This window comes from Micromys minutus (genome assembly GCF_963924665.1).
Source record: "Micromys minutus genome assembly, chromosome: 30".
In the NCBI taxonomy this organism is placed as follows: domain Eukaryota; kingdom Metazoa; phylum Chordata; class Mammalia; order Rodentia; family Muridae; genus Micromys; species Micromys minutus.
The window spans coordinates 22,409,328-22,427,859 of NC_137965.1; the positions used below are offsets into that span (position 1 = coordinate 22,409,328).

The 18,532-nt window shown below is 45.7% G+C and overlaps 1 protein-coding gene across 2 annotated transcripts in view; it reads left to right on the forward strand.

Moving 5' to 3' along the window:
- The window catches only part of LOC308439646 (polyadenylate-binding protein 1-like), a gene marked incomplete at both ends in the record, with an annotated part of 498,229 nt that overhangs the window by 187,687 nt on the left and 292,010 nt on the right, over window positions 1-18,532 (forward strand). For both annotated transcript variants that reach the window (XM_080941560.1, XM_080941559.1), the window contains one exon: window positions 5,234-5,260. The remainder of the gene's footprint in view (window positions 1-5,233; window positions 5,261-18,532) is intronic.

The following is an 18,532-nucleotide window of genomic DNA, read 5'->3' on the forward strand; positions in this document are numbered from 1 at the left end:
TCCTTATGTTGATGTGAAGTGATTGGTTTCACTGTCCCATGGATGGACGGAGACAGCAGACACTTTCCATTTGTCCTGTGCACATGTCTGCAGGACAGACAGACCTCTGATGGTTTCATCTATTAAATAAGCACTTTGATCACGATTATCCAGGAGTCTCTGAAGGAGCAGAGTACATATAGAGTGTGTATGCTTTTGCTCTAAGTGTACCATCTAGAACTTTTATAGATTTTAATTAAGAGATAATTATATCACTTGCCCCTGTCTTGTTCCTACCCAACCCCTTCCAAGGCCTCCTCCCCCTTCTCCAACTCCTCTCACTTCAAATTTTGTGTGTGTGTGTATACACACACATATACATGCACACACGTGTGTGTTTATATGTAAACATATATATGCATAAATATATGTGCAGCCTGCTGTGCCCATTTTTGTAGTTTATGCATGTATAGTTTCAGGGCTGACCACTCTACATCAACAATGAATTAAGGATCTTGTCGCTGGAAGGGAATATACAGAATATTTTGTGTGTGTTTAATAAGAATTTATTTGATTGGCATATAAATGTGACTGAAGTCCAGGTAATCCAACAGTGGCCTTCCACATGCTGGAGAGAGAGAATGCAGCCAATGTTTGCCCATGTAACTGGAATCCTCAGAACAAGGAGAGACAATGAAGTGACTTCGTCCCAAACTGAAGACCCAGCAGCTTCCTTGAGAGTGGCTGGTGTGAGCCTCTGTGGGAAGGCTGGAGAAGGCCAAGTCTGATGGCGGTGGTGGCACACTCACTGGGGAGCTGGGTAGCATGCTGACTGGCCTTTCCTTCCCCTTTCTGTGTGGACCTCACATTTACGGAGAGTCTTTCTCTCTTGGTTGTTCTCCTGAAGTCTCTCTTGATAAGTGTCCTTACAAACACTCCACCAGTGTGCTTGGCTGATGCCCTGGGCATCTCTCAATCTAGATCACCATCACCATAACTTCCAAATCACATTGAAATGCTCGGCATTGCACTAATTTTGCTGCCCTAAGTGCCCATTTCTCTACATTTACATCTTGGGTATTATGGAAAAAATTCCCCCAACTCTGTTAGTGAAAAATATTTTTTCTTTAATTTTCTTTCTTGCTTTCTTCTCAACACTGAGCTTCCTTTCTTCCTTTCTGTCGGGAGCAGGCTGTTGGTTAGAGCTGAGGATGCGTGGTTTACAACTCTGTCGAAAACCAGGCCAAACTCCCTCTTCCCAGCTCAGCCTTCATCAGAGCCTCTGTGGAAACAGTCCCTCAGGCCCTTATTTTTCTCCTCCCGACAAATCCACGGGGCTCTGCTTGTCTCCGCTGTGCATGCAGACTGTCACATTTCCGGCTTGCTGATGAACTGTGCTGCTGGTCCCTGACATCTCAGAGCTGCTGTGGCTGGTGACATCACTGCAGGGTGTCTGCACTCCCTCTGAAGTGACAGGCTTGCCTGCCCTGTCTCTTCTCCCAGCTTGAGGGTCTCAGAGAGATCGCCTGTGGGCAGAAAGTGGCAGGCCCTCTCCGGTGGGGGTAAAGGGGACTGTGCTCCAGGACCTCTAGAGTGAGGACCTGCTGACTGATTAGCAGCTGACATTGTCCAATGCCCCCCCCAAGAATCTTTTTCTGAAGTATTACATTGCCATCACCCCTCTTAGGCTTACGGCATATTGGCCTGCACTTGGGTGTCTCAGTCCTTGGAACGACTGATCCAATCCGGAGGTCATGGAGAAATCAATGCAGAACAGATTAGGAATAGGATGTGCTTCTCCCCACCCCTGACAATTTCCCTCTGTTCTACTAAAAAATTATATAATTTGATCTGCTAGTAAGATGCCAGCAATAAGTCCGTTTTCTCCGTCTCCCTCGTGTGTGAAGGGTTCCTGCAGAATCCATTCTGTGTTCATACACAGTGGGGTTGGTTTATGTGCTTCCCCATGGCTCATGGTGCTACCTTGCAGCCTCTAGTCTGAGGAGCAGAGAGAGCCAGTGTGCTTAGTGCTCTGGTGGTTGAGTCTGCCCCATGCTGTGAAGGGAGTGACAGACAGCTGCAGCCCCAGGGGGACAGTGTGGTAGGGGCTGGCAGGGGGCCTCTGTTGCCCAGGGCTGACCCTCAGCAGCATGAACTGCATACAGGTTTTTGCTTTATTATATCTCTGCCTCTTAAAACTACCAATTTCACTCCTTTTATTCTTGCCTGGTTTAGGAGGACCATTGAACTGGAACTCATGAGAATATTAAGGTGCATCCAAGGGATAGAAAATGGTTTAACCGGTAAAGACACTTCCTGAGATGGAGAGGGATTCGTGTTTGATTCCCGGAATCGGCAGCTGTGTAAGAAGAAAATCAATTCCTGAAAGTTGCCCTCTGAACTCCACACATGCCTTCCTTCTCCAATAAAGAAATAAATGCAATTTTTAAAAAATGTAAAGATGCAGCCTTTATAGGAAAACTGACCGTATGGTGCCTGACCATGTGGTAGCATGCGTCGGGCTCAGGGCAGAATGTTATACGTTGCTGACTCGGTGTTGGGATTGGGGACAGGACTCAGCTGTTCTGCTCCTTCAGGAGATGGGCTGTGGCCAGCACTCACATACCGAAGCCCTCTCACCTCCAGAACTTCTTGGTGCTGGATCAGCACTGGCCTACTGTAAGTCCAGCTCTCTCTGCTTGGCGGAAGGTCCTTACCCATTGTTTTTTTTTTTTTTTTTTTTTTTTTTTTTTTTTTTTGCTAGAAGTTAACATTTAAGATTGGTTGGGGGAAATAACCTGCACAAAATGGCAAAGGAGTTGAGTGACAGATGTGAGGATTCATTCCATGTTTGCCTAGGAGGGACCCATGCAGATTCATCATCAGAAGAAACATCCAAGTCACATGTCGAGGGCGGACTTTGGCCTTTTGTAGTTATCCCTGTGGGAGATGAACCATGTTTCCTGGGCTGATGGGGGACAAATGAAGGCAAGAGAAACTTTTACATGTTCAAGGCATCTGAGATGGTTTGTCTCCTTGCTGATACACTGTTCAAAGTGTATGGCTCCATGGTCGCTGCAGGTCACTATATATGTGGGTGAGAGGGTCCTTGTAGGGCATGGGGATTGAGGTCATTGATGCACTAGTGTGCCTATAATGGAGCCTGCTGACAGAGGTGTGCTTTGAGGCCAGGGCAGACCAGGATAACATAGGGAGCTTTGGTTCCCAGTGCTCAGGAGTTACATCCATCTTCAACCTCAGTAGCAGAGAAAGAGGCTGAGCAGAGCAAAGAGCTGGGAGCATCTGACCCCAGGAGGCTGGTTTCTCATCAACCTAAATCCCCATTTCTCCCCCTCTGTCCCGTTAACTGTTGGACATGCATAAACTTACAAACTGCTGAATCATTTTAGGTTAACACTGACCCCCAAACACCCCCCACAAAATACCAGATGCCTTTTGGAGAATTAATGACTTATATTCACCAGAAAAACACACCACCATAAATTAGTTCAGCCAAAGGACTTTGCCCCTAAGAGGTAGTCAAGATGAACTACACCAAGAAAATGGCGGTGTCCCTTAGACAGATGTAAAGGAAACCATTGTAATCCAGAAGGCAGATTGATACAAACGGATGCCTGTCGTGTTCCAAAACCCCACAGCAACTGCTCACAAAAAAGGAGATGCTGTTGTCTCTGGTTTGATAGATGAGGAAACAAAAGGTCGGCAAGAAAGAGCCGTGGGTGGGAGAGACAGGGATGGGGCCCGACAGAAATGTTTAGCCAGGCCAAACCACGACACAGAAATGTTTTGAGCAACGTTTCTCAACCTATGGGTCTCAACCACTTTGGGCTAAAACAACATTTCCATAAGGGTCCCCGAAGACCACTGGAATGTACATTATGATTCGTAACAGTGTTGCATGTAGTTTTAGCTACCCTGCCTAAGGTTCTGGAAAGGACAATTCTACCAGCCCCCACCCGGCTTCCTTCAAATCCATGGAGAAAAGACACACACAGAGTTGTTCCTTTACAGATAAATTGCCTTTGGGCATAATTGCTGGGCACTACTACCTCTCATCTGGAAAAGTGTGCCCTTAGCAATATTCTTATCTCCATACCTCGTACCTGCCCTAAACTTTAGTTGCTAAGATACATTCAGTTCTTCTTAAACATCCCTGACCACAGGAGCAGGCACAGGACCTCACGTGGCTGCTTGGTTCTCCTCTTTCCAAAGCATAGCAAACCTCCCCCACCCCTTACATCAGTGTACCCCCCCAACCCAGGACCCGGAAGTCCCGCCTATTCCTTCCGTCCAGCAATTGGTCCATGGCTTCTTTACTGACAGATCAAAAACCAATTGGGAAAACAGTACCTTAGCGTCAGAACCGCCTCTACACAACAGAAGCAAAATTACAGTTATGAAGTAGCAATGAAAATAATTTTATGGCCGAGGGCCAGCACAACATGAAGAACTGCATTAAAGAGCCACAGAGTTAGGAAGGCTGAAAACCGCTGTTCTAGAAGATGATGGAAGAACTCAACAGAAATATCTATCTGCCCTTTTAATACATCGTGTAACATTCCTCTGGTTATTTTTTTTAAAGACTATTGTGTGTGTGGGGGGTGTGTCCAGCCCTGTATCTAATGGTATTTTGAGGCTTTTGTAGGTAACTAGGTTTAGATCAGTTCCTAAGACAGCCTCCCCAGTGGGATGGGAAAGAGGAAGAGACAAAAGTGGTTCCCCTTCACCTCTCTCAACCATGTGAAGATGGAGCTCCAAAACTGTCAGACAGGACCAGCCTTGGAAGGAGCGGATAGGCCCCTTCACCCTGGAAAGGCATCCTGTGCTGTCTGTGCAGACCAGTCTACAGAACTCTGTTGTAGAATATAGAACTGCAGGCCGAAGAAAGGCCTGTCAGGGAAGCACAAGGACCTGAGTCCGATCCTCAGAAACCTCAGAACAAGCTTGGTGGGGTGGTGTGTAGTTATAATCTCAACGCTGGTACTTCACCTCTGATCTCCATAGGCGTGTCTGGGAGTATGCTCACATTTGCTCATGCATGCGCGCATGCTTGCACACACACACATACAGGAGCAAAGATGAACTGGCCAGTCAGGGTCTTAGTTTTCTGGCTTTCATCCGCATGTGCATATATATAGGAGTATACATGCATGCACACATGCACGGGAGCAAAGATGAGCTGACAAGGCAAATTCAAACATGTTTCCTTAAGGCCAGTCCTAGCTTTGTTGAGGGGATGGGGGGGGTGGGGTGGGGGGGTGTGACCTGGGGAGGTGAAGGCTGGTGGGGACCTCTCTACCGGTGTGTCTTGCATCTGGCTTCTTTTTACAATGTTACCTTTATCCACATTGTATTGATTCCTCTGTGTTTCAGCCTCATGGGACTCGTTAGTTTCCAGGTTCCTTCAGACACCTTATTTTCTCTTTGCGTGATGCTAATACTTTTCCCTGAGGGAGGGGGTATTGACAGTTCTGGACAAGCTGACAGGAAAGGGCAGGGACCAGAGCTGGGGGGATGGCTCCATTGGTAAATTGCTTGCTGCACAATCAAGGGGACCTAAGTTCAAACCCCAGAATTCCTGTCGAAAAGCAGTGTGGTGGCACGTTTGGCCACCAAGTACCAGGAGGCAGAGATGGGCTAAATGTTGGGGCTCAGCAGTAGCTGAATCAACAGGCTACGTTTGTGAGGGATTTGATTAGAATATACAGTGTTTTCCTCTTAATGTTATCCTGGAAAATAATTATAAGAACTTGCACCAAGTGATTCTGTCTTATCCTGTGCATTCGGAGGGCAAGGTCCTTAAACCATAAGAGGTGATTAAAGGCTCATGATATGGAAGTCAGCTTCCTAGAATGCTGGCCTACAGAGTTTCAGTAGGAGTGGTATGCTGGAAATGTTCCTGTGAGATGCTTGCTTGATAATCTCCCACTCACTTGATGACATAGCCACTGTGAGTTGGGAGCTGAGTCAGAGTTGCTGAGATCGATGGCAAACCAGACAGTAGAGAATATTTGGAGTAGGTATGTTGGCACAGATGCTGTGAAGGGCAGGGCTTTACAAGTTCACTAGAGTGGAGCCAAGTGGTTTGATTGCTGCATATTTGGTTCTGGGGGATAGATAATTCTTTGACGAGGTTCTGCTGCCACTGTGTGATATGTAGTCATATGCCTGTCCTCTACACATTGAAAGCACATGACATCATCTCTGATATGACACCATCCCTGACATGATGTCTCCTCCAATATGACATCATCTCTTATATGACGTTATCTTGGATATGACATCATCTCTGATATGACATCATCTCTGATATGACTGGTGAGAAAATGTCTGTCTTATGTGTCACCAGATCATGGTGACAGCCACTGAGTATCAGGAAGCAGAGGCAGAGCTTTGTGGATTTCAGTGGCATAGCAGAACATGTCTAGGGGCTGTGATGGGAGTCAAGGAGCCGGCACACAGATGCAGAGTTTGAGATGCGGGTCACCGACACACGTGTAGAAAGAAGTCTATTAGAAGCTACTCACGGCAGCATTTGTGGAGCAGTGCGTTCATGGGAGTCACTTTAAGATCCTATAACTTTGCAATCACTCATCTTTTCAGATACAAACATGGAAGCTTGAAAGCACTCAATGGCCTAAGCTTTGAACCTGGGATGCCGGAGCTTGGGTCTCAGCACACAGTCAGTACTTTAGAGGTTGACCTGTTCCTATGGCAGCTACTTTCCCCATTGCCCTTGTCTCTTGTAAACCCCAAAAATCTAGAGCTAAGACCAAGGTGTTGTCCCTCAGGGGACAGAGAAGGGGCCAAGCTCAAAGCCATGATTTCTCCAATTTACTCGGAGGATTTTCCCTGGTACCCATGGGGCTTTGTGGTTGTTTGTTTTTGTTTTTGCTTTGTTGTTATTTTTTGTTTGCTTTGCTGTGAACTCCCCTGTTACGAACTCCATCACTCTCTGTCATATTCAGGCAGGCAGACAAGTCTTTACGGTGACTGGCCACCACTCTCCTCTCAGGACTCTGGCCAGCCTCCAGCGAGTCAGTCCGACCACTCCTATTTGGTGATCCTGAGAAACCCCGGGCTGCCCCAGGCTCTTAGAGTTCTCAGTTCCTTCATCTGAAGCGCTTGTGTTTGGCAGCTGCCGGACTCCCTCACCCCCGCAGCTGAAATGAAAACAGCGCCTCTCCTCTCCTTATAATCACCTCTTCCTGCCACGGCAGCGGCCTTCGGGCTGACTAACAGCTCTCATTCCCTGTGCCTTCTTGTTTCCCCTCCAGAATGCAAGCGCAAAGATGAGAGGCTGGATCTGATATTCTCTCTGCTCGTTATAGTTCGGTTCTGCACTTGGTACTGGCCTGTTTTCCAGTGATGGTTGGGGCTTTTCAGGAGGGGAACCTAATGAGAGGAAGCTAGGTCCTGGCGCAGTACCCTTGACACACCACCCCTTCCCTTTTCTTTTCCCTTCTAAGCTGGTATCAAGTGAAGACTTTTTCACTGTAACGTGTTCCTATCATGGTGTGTGTCCTTCTGTGCCCAATAAACCTCATTGGTCAAAGGAGCAAGGTTATTCAGTCAGGAGCTTAAACCTCTATGACTGTAAGCCTAAGTGAACCTTTCTTCTTTGTAAGCTGATTAGTTCAGGCCTTTCGTTTCAGTTATACAATGCGGACTAACACACAGTTGTAGGCTCAAGGACTGGAGAAGAGTTTAGATGATGTTTAGTAGGTTCTGTCAGTGAGTCAACTTCCTAATCCGATAAGTTGTTTCACTGAAGCAAGACAGAAGGAGGTTGTGCGTATATGGATGCTCATAGACAGCAGCACTGTGACAACCAACCAACCTCTTATGTGCCCTGCTTGAGACACTGCCTTGCTCTCGCTGCTTCAGCCAAGATGATCCTGGGAAGAACGGCAGTGCAGTGGTGTGACCTGGCTCTTTTTGAGTCGAGTGGTCATGGTCTACTGGATCCTATGTGATGGAGCTTGTCCCAGCCAGAAAGGAATAATCACATTTGGGAGAAGAAGAAAAAAAGTAATTACTGTGCATTGCTTAATATACCTAATAAGTGCTTAATAAAGGATGTAAAATTCCCAGCTTTTCACCTTTGTAAATGTCACTCAATCTATAACCTAATTACTTCAATTTTCCATTTAGAAAATTAATTCATTTTCAAGGCATGAAAAATCAGCGAGAAATTTCCCTTCCTGGCCAAAGACCTAAAAACCCAGATGAGTTCAAAGACCTCCAGTTCTCCGAGGTCAAGAGCAGAGTTTACAAGTCAGCTAAATGGACTTCCATTTCCACCCCGGCTTCTTGAGATTGGCCTGAAGAAAATCAATTACAGCAGATACTGGATCCTCTGTTTTCGGCCCCCTCCCCCTCTGTCTGCTCATTCCTTCTTGCAATGGACCTGCCGGGTGCTGGGAGCCCTCAGCAGCAACATTGAACTTGACAGTGTTTGAGGAAGGAAAGGAGAATGAATTGTGTCAGGGACCCACAGCATGCTCTGTGGTTAGCCTGACATCTCCGTCTATTGTTTCTTGTTTGACTTTCATCCCTTTGTTGAGGGAAGTGAGGGATGGATGGGTAGCGTGGCATTGATATTGTCTAACAGTTAATAAAGACTTAATGCATTACAAATGTTGTGTGAAACGTTTTGCATAAATTATTTCATTCCCGTGAGTCTGTGAGGTAAGTATGGTAATTATATCATTAACCCTATCTCCTAGGTAAGAAAATGACTGTTTAGTGTAGGAGGGAAATGACCTGCATAGTAGACCCTGCAGCTTACAGACAAGTCCAATGTGGAATCAAAAAAATGGTCCATTCCTCGTTTAAATAGATCTGAGGATTTCCCCAAACCCCCTTAAGAGCTTATGGGTCACAAATACTCCATCTTGATGAAGCTTGTCTCCTTCCTGCTGTGGAGGGATGCTTCATTTATCATCATGATAATCAAAGGACGCAAAATTATGATAGACTGAAAGACATCCACCACATAAAATGCCCGCTCCCATGTGAACAGGGCTGAGGCTCTGCTGCCTGGTCTTTCACGCCAGATCATTCACTAGCAGGTTTGGCCTCCCTCAAATTTTCCTGCTAAACACAGCTCTGTCCTTCACAGGGAAGCCCTAGAACACTAAAGATGTCACAGTGACCTCTGCAGTCAACACCTAGAGCAGGGAACTGTAGGGAATGCTTTCGAACTGCGCTTTCTGGGGTGCAGAGGCCCCTACTTGCACTGAGGAGATAGAGGGCCAGGAAGCAGAAATGAGGACTCAGCCTAGTAGAGCCCAAACACCCAGGGAAGAAACCCCTGCCTTTTGAGACACACCTACACGGGACTCATTAGATATGTCATGTCCAGATCATGCCTTTGAGGTCTGACATTACAGCCTCCGGAAACAGATTTACAGGGAGAAGCTACATCACTGTGGGCTGATGTGGCTTTATCAGACCACAACAGGCACCAAATACTAATTAGAAGTTTGCTTTGCATGAAGCACTTTAACACATTCTTGACCTTTTGTTCTCTTCCACCGAGCGAGAACGATTACCGTAAGTAACACTTGCTTTTCTCTCTTCTGACAGTGGGGGTATAGTTACTAAAGTCCAAGACCCCCTCCTTGGCATTAGCTTACCTTTTGTACCATGACTCCTGTTCCTCCCTCTCTCGAACATAGGAGGTCCTTTATCCAAGGCAAGTTTGGAAGAAATGACGGGGAAGCATGGCCATGTCTGCATGTTCCCGTGATAGAAAGAGAGAGTCCTTTTCCTATGCAGACAGTAGGCCTCCTAGGGTGTTGCTTGACCTGAGGAATGAAGGTCACGACTGCCATGGGCAGATACCACAGGCTGAAGGTGACCTGGAAGCAATTGGTAGGACTTGAGTGTAGAATGTGGTACCCAGATCACTAGGGTGACAGAGGTGGTCCAGATGGGAACATTAGGGGTTCCCTCTCATTCTTGAGATGACAATTTTAAATACACGTAGATAATAGGAGAGTGTCGCTGAAATAAATAAAATATTTTCCCTTAAAAAAAATAAAGCTCTTTACAAAGTCTAATTAGATATACATTCCTGTCTTACATATTCCTTTACTGCTATGAGAAGACACCATGGCCAAGGCAACTTATAAAAGAAAGCAATTGAGGTCTTACTTACTGGGACTTCTTCTTTTCTGCTCCTAGGTTGTGTTTTAATACATACAATAATACATACAGAGACTGTACTTTAAATACATACAAGTTTTATGGTGAGATCTCCTTTGCTTAAAAAATACCCACCATGTATGTTTGTGGGTGTTCCTGTGAATATAGTCATGCGGTTCTCATGAGGGGGTGGACCCCTAGGTTGTTGACCCCCCCACCTTCCTCCCCATCTGAGACAAGGTCTCTTGTTTGCTGCTATGGCCCTGAGACTAGCTGTTCAGTGACCTTCTGAGGGTTGGCCCATCTCTACCTCCCATCTCCCTGTGGGAACAGGCCCTGGAGATTTCGGTGCACATGAACACATCTGGCTTACGTGGGTCCTGGTGGAGTCTAAATCCAAGTACTTATGCTTGAATGCCAAGTGCTTTATCAGTGGAGCTGTTTCCTAGCCTTGGGGACTTAGGTTTTTTTAAAAAGAATAATATAAATGGTAAAATACGGCACATTGTGATATGTGAGTATTTGCCAGAAAGGGGAGACCTGGGGCCCTTGGTAAAGGAGGGTGGCCTTGAGACTATGACAGAGACTGTCCACACACAGCGTTTAGAGAGTGCTTGAGCTACATCAGGACCATGGAGACCCACAGCAGTCTGCTAGCTCAGGTCTTTGATTTCCAGGGTAGAAAATTTCTCACTTTTATGTGACTAACTCAACACACAGGAAACTGCTCACAGGCACAAGGTTTTTGATCTTGGAATGTGACTATTGCATGTTGGTAGATTTAATAGTAATGGGTTTTACTAATGATATTTAGTAGTAATGTGTATTCATTTTTTTTTTGTTGTTTTGTTTTGGTTACTGGACACATCTTAGAAGAGGGAGCCTTAATTGAAGTCCAGACAGATGGGCCTGTGGCTGTGTCTGTGGGGAATTGTTCTTATTGATAAATTTAGAAAGGCCAAGCCCAATGCAGTTGGACCATCTCTGTATAAGACAGGTAGCTGAGTTAGAGAGCCAGCCGGTAGGAGTCACTGAGCAGGCACATTCCTACATGCTTCCAGGCTGTAATTCAGCTTGAGTTCCTACCCTTACCTCCCTCAGTGAAGGGCCATGACCTGGAAGTGTAGCATGACCCGGAAGTGTAGCATGACCCGGAAGTGTAAGACAAATAACCCTGTCCTTAGTTCTGGTCATGTTGCTTATCACAGCAACAGAAAACAAACCAGATCATGAGGTAAAGATAGAATCGTTGTCATTACACTGTATCCAAGGAACAAAAGATGAAGCTAGAAAGCTTAGAACAAGAATGGATGATCTGGGGTAGCTGGTGTATTTCTTTATGAGAGAGGTTCCCGAGTGCCCTGTGTATCTGGTGTGGACAAGAGCTGTCTTGAGAGCATCAGGGGAGGAACTCATTGGTGGCAGTGACCGAATAGGGAGTCACTAATGGGGAGATTGAGGTACCTCTATAAGAGGATGAATAAGGCAGAGAAACTCTGATTCCTGGGTGAAAGAAGCCAGCCGCACTTTGGGGTGAGGTTGAGGAATTCGCCAGGAAATAGGTCTTCCAGCTGACAGAGGGCTGAGTCTTATTGGGCTTTTTAATGAATTACATTTTAATTGTATATAAAATGGATTTCTCAGATCTAACTCAGGTGGTTTGGCAGCAGGCACCTTACCCCCCAGCCAGTTCACCAACCCTATTGACAATAACCAAATCCTAAAATTCCACTGGTTCAAGACCATTGAACTAACAATACGCCCATTGCACTTAGCAGATGGTCTTCTATGTGGTGACTAGGAATCCAGATGTATTCTCTTTTTGACTCCATTGTCTTCTGTGTGTAGCTCTTGAACACCATCCTTTATTAATCAATAGTGGGCAATCAGAGAGTATACAAGGGCTGGACCTAGGCCCTTTGTACATATGTAGCAGATGTGCATTGCAGCTTGGTGTTCATGGGGTTCCCCCAAGAACAGGAGAGGGGTCTATTCCTGACTCTTTTGCCTGACCATGGATCTCATTCCCCTAACTGGGACGCCTTGTTTGACCTCAAGGCGAGAGGATGTGCCTAGTCATGCAGTGACTTGATGTGCCAGGGTGGAGTGATAACCCAGAGGGGCTTCTCCTTTATCGGAAGAGACAGGGGATGATGGGAAGGGGGAAATGGGAGTAGAAGGTGGGGTGCAATCAGGATGTAAAGTGAATTAATAAATAAGTGGGAATAAAAAGAAATGGTATAATACTCCTGTGATGGAGGAGTAGGGAAATTAGGCCAGACATTTACTTCCTAGTATCACATGAAGAAAGAACATATCTTTGTTGGGCCACTGGGTGTTTCTACCATTGCAGATTATTTTATGCTTTTTTGTCTTCGAAGGGTCAGGATATTCTGACACTACCAACTTAATGTTGTTTCCATTGCAGGATGTTAAAGAATATCCGTTCTAATTAATTGATTTTGTGTGTGTGTGTGTGTGTGTGTGTGTGTGTGTGCGTGTGTGTGTACAAGGCATGCTGGTAGAGATCAAATGGCAGTTTGGGGGGGATAAGGTACCGCCCCCCCACCCTGTAACTTACAGGATTGGAGTGCTCATTGGCTGTCTTGAAGGCAAGTGCTTACCGCTGTGCTGTCTTTGCTGGCCTGAGACTAGCCTTCCTGAGAACTGGTTGTGTCTCCTCTGCATGGTCAAAGTGTGTGGGCTCAACCCTCCACAGCCTCCACTGGCCCACCATCCCCAGCAGCTCTCTGAGCTCTGGTGACTCACTGGGAAACAGTGTGGGTCTTCACACTGTTATAGATGTCATTTCTGGTGTCTGTGACATGTAGCGATGTGGCATCATTAGAGAGAGGCTGCTCTCAGGTCATTTAAACATCAATTGGGTCAGAGGTATTCACCTTGAGTGCTGCATGCCAGGAAATTTTATAGCCTTGTCTAGGAAAATCTTGACTATCACATGGTGGCAACAATTGGCCTGGCTTTTCAATAACTTAGAGATATGCTCACCAGGGTCTTGACTTCATCAGTAAGATCTAGAACTCTGAACGACGGTGGCTGGTTCTGGTTCACAGAACACCACGATTCGTTAAGTGCCTTTACTTCTTCGGCCCGTTGTATTGTTGAGAACTTGAAATTCCTTTTCCAGGTCCCAGGGGACAAACTGCTCCCATGCCTTCTGCAGCTGTCATTTAGAAGCCATCTCTGTTCTTGGCTCACAGATATTTCTTGCATCTGTGAAGCCAGCCTCAGCAGGCCCAAACTCTCATGACCAGTTCTGCAACTGCTCTAACCCACTCTCTCCTTCCCTTCTTGTTTTGGGGGTTCTGTGTTCATATTGATGTTCCCGAATCAAGATCAATTTTTCTACATCAGGACTAAACGTTTACTAAACTGAGTTTTTCTGTGCCCTTAATGCTACCATGTCAGGCGGCCTTTCAAACACTCATGGAATTTGGACACTTGATGTAGATGTCTTTGGGGAGGGGATATTTAATAATTTTGCTGAGTCATTGTTATTAAAATGTTAAAGCCTTTTATATCCAGATTTATTTATTTCCATATTCTATGTTTCCTTTTATAGAGATTTCTTAATATAGAAATCTTTTGAAGCAGATTTTCTGATACCTATTTCTGCTTTTACTCCAGAGTAACTATTTTGGGCATCCTGGACCGGAACAGAGATGATGTTGTATTATTTACCAGTAGCTATTAAGAGACAATAATAATGTATATTATCATTTATCTTTCTCCTCCACAGAGGCTCCAGCATTGCTAGAAAAAATTCCACAGTAGATAGCCAAGGCAAGCATTCGGTAGGGACGCAGCTATCGCCACAAATCAAACCCAAAAAGATTCTTCATTAACTCACTGCCGTCTGAAGAATATTTCTGTGGAAAAAAAATAGAAATTGAAAATTAAATGCCAAATAGCATTGTCACAGAGCTTGCTGCACGAAAGCACACAGTATACTCTTGGAACCTGAATCCAAGTCACAGTTGGCATCTTCAGATAAGTAAAGGGATATTCTGAGGGAGCCTTCCCAAGTCCACTGGTAGAACAGGCCCTGGAGGGGTCGTGGGTCATGAGTTTGAGGTCGTCTGTGCTGGCTTGCTTCGCCATCTTTCTCTCTGCAGCCTTTCATACCTCTCAAAAGGGACTCTTGCCAAGCTCTGTGCAAGTGATTGGTTTTGTTCATAGGAGGAAGGACAGTCTCCTAGCACTGAGCGTCTCAGGCCATGGTCCAGCTTGGCTCTCTTGATCTCTGCATCCTTTCCCTGCACAGCATCTTCTTCATGCAGGTGTCAGCTGATGGTCCGCAGGGAGTTGGCCTAGCTGGGAGGCCTGAAAGATAAGGACTTGGAGAAATAAGGAGAAATTCCATTTAGCCAGCATCACAATGCCTGTCCAGGCACAATGGCCTTTTCCACAGGCAGATCCTGCTGCCTGTGGCTTTGCCGTGTGAGAGGAGAAAGGCCAGCAAAGCTGCAGAAAGAGAAAGGCGGGGCCAGCGGTAGCAATCGATGCTCTCCTTTGTGCTGTCTGACGTTTGAGGGGCTTGTTATCGGGATAGCTGGCTGCTTTATCTAAATGTATCTCCTTGGTTGCCAGGCAAGGCTGATAGGTAGGATGTGTGATGGCCCTGGGAGATATGGTTCCAGCTGCTGTCACACGAGAGAGACAGCCTGTCTCACCCCCACCTTACCCATCCCCCACAGCTTGTTCCAGGGCCTGACAGGAACAGAGCAGCTGGAAAAGTATTGGCTCCTTCCTCTCTCAGATGTGGTTTTCTTGTTCTTGTGGGCAGAGGGAAACTGCCAAATAGAAAACCCAGCACTATACCTCTCACTGACTCCCAAAATAACAAGGCCCAAGCCAAAGGTGACCCCGGTCCACTAAGGAGCAAGCAGAAAGGGACAGAAGAGTCCCAGGTATTTACATTGGGATTGTGTGCCCAGCCCAGTGTCTGCTGGCTCCCACACAATTCAGAGCTTCTCCCTACTCCCCAGACCCTGACTAGACCCTTCTGGAGAGGTAGAAGCCAGTTGACTTGGTGGGGGGGGGGTCTCTGAGTTTCCTCTCTAAGTCTGACCTTTCTTTGGGCAGAACATGCAAGCCCAATTACCTGGTGTAATGGTTCTCAAGTTTGATCTCAGAACTCACACAAACAAACAAACACAAACAAACAAACACACCAAAAAACAGGCATGAAGCCTGTACTTACAAATCTGGTGCTGAGAAAGCAGATCCCGGAGCTCCCTGTCCAGTCAGCCCCGCCCTCTCATCAGCCTCACCCTCTCGGCAGCCCCGCCCTCTCAGCAGCCCCGCCCTCTCAGCAGCCCCATCCTCTCAGCAGCCCCGCCCTCTCATCAGTTCCACCCTCTCATCAGCCCCGCCCTGTCATCAGCCCCACCCTCTCAGCAGCCCCACCCTCTCAGCAGCCCCGCCCTCTCATCAGCCCCGCCCTGTCATCAGCCCCACCCACTCAGCAGCCCCGCCCTGTCGTCAGCCCCACCCTCTCAGCAGCCCCACCCACTAGACAAGGTCCTGGGTGGTTAATGTATCTGATTCTTTTTCTTACCAACTTATCTGACAGAAAGGATCTTACAGGAGGAAGATCTCTCAAATTGGGTCCCAATTTGAGGAGATGCGGTTCATTGTAGTGTCGAGTCTTGAAGGCAGGGGCTCCAAGTGTCTGGCCACACTACGTCCACTGACAGAAGGCTGAAGATGAAGTGAGGTTGGGGTATCAAACCTTAAGTCTCATCTCAGTGAGCTACCCCTGGAACAAGACTCAGCCACCTAAAGGCTCTACAACATTCCAAACTAGGAGTGACCGAACGAGCTAGCCTGTGGACACTTCACATTGAAACCACAACGGGCAGAATATTCCTTATCCAAGATTCTTAAGACCAGAACACTTTAGATTTTTAACATCTTTTGTATTTGGAAATACTTGGGCATTTATTATATAGTATCCTGGGGATGGAACCCAAATCTAAACATAAAATTCATTTTTGTTTTGATAACACATATCTCTGTGGCCTGAAAGTAATTTTCACAATTTTAATAATTTGGGGCATGAGACAGGATTTTATGATATAGCATTTTTTTCACTTCTGCCATTAAAGCATGCTAGTTTGGGGCATTCTGGAATTTTGGATTCCAGATGTTCATCCTGCACTAGGATTCTTTGAGGCAGGTGTTTGAGTCTCTGCTTACCAACTGTCTACATTGGAGGCATTCTTTCCACATTACATGAATGAGCTCCGAGATAGAACTGTGTGTTGGCCTAATCATAGACACTCCACCTTCCCTAGACCCAGCATTCCGATGCCTTTCAGGTATTTCAATTATGTTTCCTGGACTGAGAATAGCAGTCAATTGAGTATTTGCTTAGAGTCTATGAAACTCTGGTTAAAATTTCCAGCGCTGCAAAAATCAGACATGCTGGTGCCTACCTGTGATTCTATACTTGGAAGGTAGAGTTCTGGCAGGAAGATCAGAAGTTCATAGTCATCCTTAGCTACACGGAGAATTCAAGGTCAGATTGAGATGCATAGAATCCTATGTAGATAGATAGATGAATAGATAGATATGTACATGATAGATAGATAAAGATATATGATAGATAGATGAAAAATAGATTATATATAGATGATAAATATATAAATGATAGATGATAAGTAGGTAAATGGTAGATGATAGACAGTAGATAGATAGATAATAAATGATAAATAAATAAATGATATATGATAAATAAATGGTAGATAAATAAAAGATTGTAGATAGATGATAGATTAGATAGATAGATGGATAGATGGATAGATAGATAGATAAACAGATAGATAGGTAAATAGATAGATAGATAGATAGATAGATAGATAGATAGATAAAGTCTTCTATCACCTGTCTATAACTTTTTACATGACATAGGCTGTTACAACAGAAGAGTGAATGGGAAGAATCAGGAGCTAGCCTGTGCTACAGAGACACTGCCTGGCGTGTGTCAGGTGACTGACAAGGCTGATAACAAATGTGAGAGTCTCCTGGACATGAGTCCCAATTTCCCCTTGCGAGTCAATCCTGCTTCTCTTTGAGAGACCCGCTCAGCGAGTAAAGTCTGAGCAAGCCTGAAAACCCGAGTTCAATCCCTGAGGCTTGCACGAGAGAAGCAGCTCCTGCCAACTGTCCTCCGACCTCCTCCACACACACACACCTCGCCCATAACTAACTAAATTAGAAACGTAAACATTACCTACGCTGCCTAAATGTTTTGGGGATCTGCACTGGTTCACATTTGCCTTGACATTGGTCCATTCAGATGGAATTTACAGGCAGACATCAAGTGTGTATGTGTATGTGTGTGGGTTTTTTTTTTTTTTTTGCATAATGTAGGTTTTTGCTGAGATGTTTCAGAGACCCGTGACTTAACAAGAGGTACTAAGTTTCTGTCATCCATAGACAGAGCGGTGCACAGCATCTCAGTTCTCTTTAGCTGCAAAGACTTCCTGGCCGAATATGACAATTAATTAGTTCTGTGCTTCTAGCTCTGGATGATTGCTTTTCATGAGAAGCTTGAAGGGGCCCCGCATGTGTGGCTTTGTCCCATGGTATTGGGGGGCTATATAAAGAAAACCAACTTCAGTGTAATTATGAGACAAGAAATAGATAAATAAATAGATGATCCAGATCTTGTCATGTGATTTTATTTATTAGGTGATGTTTCTTTCCTGAGACTGTGTATATAGCATAGTTGATAGTGTTGGGCTCTTATTGAAATGAGAAAAATAACACTTCATGATCGATACCAGTAACAAGATTCTGAATAGCAGGAGAGAAATAAAAACAAAGCCTTCGAAAGTACAGGTGGCATTTTAGAGGGTGCCCCTGCACTTTGCTCTCTGGTAATTAGGTTTTTCGGGTGGCTCTGAGATCTGATTTACCTCAGGGTTACTGTCTGTGCCGTTCCGTGATTGCTAATGTTATGCCGGGGACGAGCGGAGCGTGAAAGGCCATCTTGGTTCTCGGGGCAGCAATGATTTCTGTGTCCTTAAAGTGGAAGGAAAACAGGGGCCATTCCTGTTTTGTTTCCTGAATGTTCAAAAGATAAAATAAGCAGCGTAGAGACAGCATAATGGTGTGTGCTTTGTAGAGTTGTGCTTGTGGTGTTGGGGTTTGGCCCTCTGCAGAGAATTCACCTCCTTCCAGTTCTGCTCCATTTGAGTCCTTTGTGGGGTGTCTAAGACTGGAGTCCCCATCTTCCCTGTCATCCTCCTCGGGCACACTGACACACACCCGGGACCATGCATGATTTCTGTTACGTTTTTCCATGTCAGCAAAACAAGGCACCTTTGGAGGTCTGCACCCCCAGAGCTGA